This window comes from Schistocerca piceifrons, chromosome 8 (genome assembly GCF_021461385.2).
Source record: "Schistocerca piceifrons isolate TAMUIC-IGC-003096 chromosome 8, iqSchPice1.1, whole genome shotgun sequence".
Lineage (NCBI taxonomy): Eukaryota > Metazoa > Arthropoda > Insecta > Orthoptera > Acrididae > Schistocerca > Schistocerca piceifrons.
Genome location: NC_060145.1, coordinates 33,255,138 through 33,259,874, shown reverse-complemented (window position 1 = coordinate 33,259,874; position 4,737 = coordinate 33,255,138). Strand labels below are relative to the sequence as shown.

General features: G+C 45.5%; 1 pseudogene; it reads left to right on the top strand.

Moving 5' to 3' along the window:
- Positions 1–2,404: 2,404 nt before the first annotated feature.
- On the top strand, positions 2,405–2,522 carry LOC124712735 (annotated as a pseudogene).
- The last annotated feature ends 2,215 nt before the right edge of the window (positions 2,523–4,737 follow it).

The following is a 4,737-nucleotide window of genomic DNA, read 5'->3' as shown; positions in this document are numbered from 1 at the left end:
AAATCCGGGGACGTCGGATCCGATGAACGTGCAGGACATGGTATGGTGCTTCGACGACCAATCCACCTGTCATGAAATATGCTATTGAATACCGCTTCAACCGCACGCGAGCTATGTGCCGGACATCCATCATGTTGGAAGTACATCACCATTCTGTCATGCAGTGAAACATGTTGTAGTAACATTGGTAGAACATTACGTAGGAAATCAGCATACATTGCACTACTTAGTTTGCCATCGATAAAATGGGGGCCAATTATCCTTCCTCCCATAATGCCGCACCATACATTAACCCGGCAAGGGCGCTGATGTTCCACTTGTCGCAGCTATCGTGGATTTTCCGTTGCCCAATAGTGCATATTATGCCGGTTTACGTTACCGCTGTTGGTGAATGACGCTTCGTCGCTAAATAGAACGCGTGCAAGAAAACTGTCATCGGCCCTTAATTTCTCTTGTGCCCAGTGACAGAACTGTACACGACGTTCAAAGTCGTCGCCTTGCAATTCCTGGTGCATAGAAATACGGTATGGGTGCAGTCGATGTTGACGTAGCACTCTCAACACCGACGTTTTTGAGATTCTCGATTATCGCGCAATTTGTCTTCTACTGATGTGCGGATTAGCCGCGACAGCAGCTAAAACACCTACTTGGGCATCATCATTTGTTGCAGGACGTGGTTGACGTTTCACATGTGGCTGAACACTTTCTGTTTCCTTAAATAACGAAAATATCCGGTGAACGGTCCGGAAACTTGGATGATGTCGTCCAGCATGTCGAGCAGCATACAAAGCACACGCCCGTTTGGCATTTTGATCACACGATATCGATCATTTTCGCAATTGGTAAACGGTCCATTTAACACGGGTAATGTATCACGAAGCAAATAACGTCCGCACTGGCGGAATGTTACGTGGTACCACGTACTTATACCTTTGTGACTATTACAGCGCCATCTATCACAAAGCGAAAAAAGTGGTCCAACTAAAACATTCATATTTCCATACGTACTACACGAATATGTAATAAAAATGGGGGTTCCTATTTTTAAAAAAAGCAGTTCATTTCCGTTTGGCCTACGGCATCTAATGGACCAAACATAGCGCCATCTGGTTTCCTCCTTCAAGCTAGACGTGTTTTGTTCTTTGTAGTTTTTTCGTTTGGCGCTTATTTCGTGAGATATTTGGCCCGGTCGCTATCAATGGACCACCCTGTATATGTGTCGTGTGTTCCTTCGGAAATGTACGAAGAAACACACACCATTTTGAAACAGCAGCCACTATGAATTAACACAAAGGAATTATATACATCAGTTGCGAGTGGGCATTCTTTCAAATCAGTGGGGAAAGTTAAAAATTGGTCCAGACCAGTATTCGAATCAGAGTCTTGTGCTTACTATGCAACAGATACTCAAACAACTCTTTTTGTTTTTTCGTCTTCAGTTGGTTGGGGCGGAGGTCATATAACACGTGTTCTAAATGATCGTTGAATATTTTACTCAGTTTTTTCTATTGTTATCACAGACTGAACACAATGAGCTACTGTGCCGGCAAGACACCATTTTGACCCAGCAGGACTAGCGAGCCATCCGGGCACAGTGGTCATCGCAGCTACACGGCCTACCCTGGCACGCCTCCCGCCAGACACAAATTTTCAACTTACACCACACACTACGACTGTAGTGCCCCTTGCGATTACCCTTATTACTTACGACATTTCGCCGATTCCCGTAATGAACCCGTGCCCACTCGTATCCAATGCCTGCAATTCCTTTATGTCTGAATTTATTAACATCAAAATATAAAACTAAATGTTAGGAAGTTTTCTCTGGAGGTATTTGTATGGGGTGCAGCCTTATGCGGTAGGGAAACGTGGACGATAAGCATTTCAAGGAAGAACAGGATAAAAGCATTTGAAATGTGCTGCTGCGTATGAGTGCTGGGAATTAGGTGGGTAGACTGAGGACATATTGCATTCATTTGGCACAACTGGACTAAAATAAGGGATCAGTTGACAGGACGCGTCCTGAGGCATCAAAGAATGTCAATTCTTTCAAGGGAAGGGTGGAGAACGAAAATTGCATAGAGAGATCAAAGGACGAGTACAGTAAGGACGTTCACGTTGATGTGGTTCGCTGTAGTATTTGGAGATGAAGAGGCTCTCACAAGATACATCAGCGTGGAGAGCTGCACCAAACCAATCTTTGGGTTGATGACCACAAAACAACATAAATGGCCGGTATTATACTTCACAATAACGGTCTTCGAGAAGATTTCTGAATATCGAGCATATCCACACTAAAAATTTCATTTATACAATATCTATTGTGATTATAGTTGAAAACTACTCTACGCTATCGTAACTAAGCGCAAACTAAAGTAATTTTCCTAGTAGCTTTGGTCAGTTAACCAACGGCCTTGCCGCAGTGGTAACACCGGTTCCCATCAGATCACCGAAGTTAAGCACTGTGGGGCTGGGCTAGCACTTGGATGGGTGACCAACCGGTCTGCCGAGCGCTGTTGGCAAGCAGGGTGCACTCAGCCCTTGTGAGGCAAACTGAGGAGCTACTCGTCTCGGAAACTGACATACGGCCGGGAGAGTGGTGTGCTGACCACATGCCCCTCCATATCTGCATCCAGTGACGCCTCTGGGCCGAGGATGACACGGCGGCCGGTAGGTACCTTGGGGCCTTCATGGCCTGTTCACGAAGACTTTGGTCAGTTAAGGTCGTACCCACGTTACCTGTACATCAGATGTGTTGCATACCTGTCGGGCATTACCTTACAACGAACGCTTTCTTTACGTATGTGATCAGTGTCTAACTTGATTCCCCTGAAGACCGGAAGCGGTGAAGCGTCTAGAAACTGAGTGAGGATGTATAAAGGGCTGGGTAACTTACAGAGCGTTTTTACTATCCTAATGTCTGTTGCTTAAAAATAAAAAGTGTTTGTAGCAAAATTGAAAGTGTCAATGTTCAGTTCAGATTTTACTCGAAAACTATTGATTTATAACATGAAACAAAGTGATATTGTAGTAAGAAAAAAGACAACACAGAATGTTGGAAAACGCCATTTCGTCAACAAAAAGGCACAATAAAAAACGTAAAACAAAATTCAAAAATATATCAAACATTGCTTGAATATTACATCGAACTTACATAAAAAATGCTTCTGTTGTTCATAAAGAACTTTTGTATTTAGCAATAATATCAGGAAATTCTTGTCTTCAACCAAGATGATGAATATTCTATTGAGAAAAATATTTTGTTTGTGCATGTAAAATGTACTTGCATCAAAAGTAATTGCTTTGGTTACATAAAAGCGCAGAAGTTACGCGATCAGTTAATTTTATTACTTCTAAAACGGAATCTATATTCTGTAAGGATATAAAATACAGAATGGGCTAACACTGAAAGAAGCGCGGTTCTAATTATGTACAAAACAAACAAAAAAACAAAGAGAAGTCCTCGTTCATTTTTACACATTCTTTTATGTTCCTTTCCGTACCAATACTACCGGTAATTCTACCATTTATGTATTGTACCAGAACTACCGAACCGTGGTGTTGCTAGAGTGCAACTCTAATATTGTGATCCACTTCTTACCTAGTTACCTAATTATTTCTATCCAGTGGTAATGTACAGCCTGACTATACTGCCTGATAAAGAAAAACTGAAGCACCAAGAAGACATGATCGAATGTCAATGTGAATCAGCACACGTACACACCGTCTACGGGTACGTCAAGTACCAGTTGCAACTCTCCGTGACAAGAACGCCACGAGTGCGCGTAAGTGTTGTTCGCGCTTAGTGTTACCAGGCCTGATAGAGGACGTAAGAGGTGTGAAAAGTGTCAGAAGTCGAACGATCAGTGATTACTGTGAATGACACGGAAACGCAACATACGCCTGTGAGACAGCGTTATTAGCATATGACAGAGAGAGGGGTCTCTCTGTGTGTCTCTAAATAATCAGCTGGTACGAGGTTCGTTCAATAAGTACTGCCCCACATTAAAAAAAAAAGCCGTTAATATACACTCCTGGAAATGGAAAAAAGAACACATTGACACCAGTGTGTCAGACCCACCATACTTGCTCCGGACACTGCGAGAGGGCTGTACAAGCAATGATCACACGCACGGCACAGCGGACACACCAGGAACCGCGGTGTTGGCCGTCGAATGGCGCTAGCTGCGCAGCATTTGTGCACCGCCGCCGTCAGTGTCAGCCAGTTTGCCGTGGCATACGGAGCTCCATCGCAGTCTTTAGCACTGGTAGCGTGCCGCGACAGCGTGGACGTGAACCGTATGTGCAGCTGACGGACTTTGAGCGAGGGCGTATAGTGGGCATGCGGGAGGCCGGGTGGACGTACCGCCGAATTGCTCAACACGTGGGGCGTGAGGTCTCCACAGTACATCGATGTTGTCGCCAGTGGTCGGCGGAAGGTGCACGTGCCCGTCGACCTGGGACCGGACCGCAGCGACGCACGGATGCACGCCAAGACCGTAGGATCCTACGCAGTGCCGTAGGGGACCGCACCGCCACTTCCCAGCAAATTAGGGACACTGTTGCTTCTGGGGTATCGGCGAGGACCATTCGCAACCGTCTCCATGAAGCTGGGCTACGGTCCCGCACACCGTTAGGCCGTCTTCCGCTCACGCCCCAACATCGTGCAGCCCGCCTCCAGTGGTGTCGCGACAGGCGTGAATGGAGGGACGAATGGAGACGTGTCGTCTTCAGCGA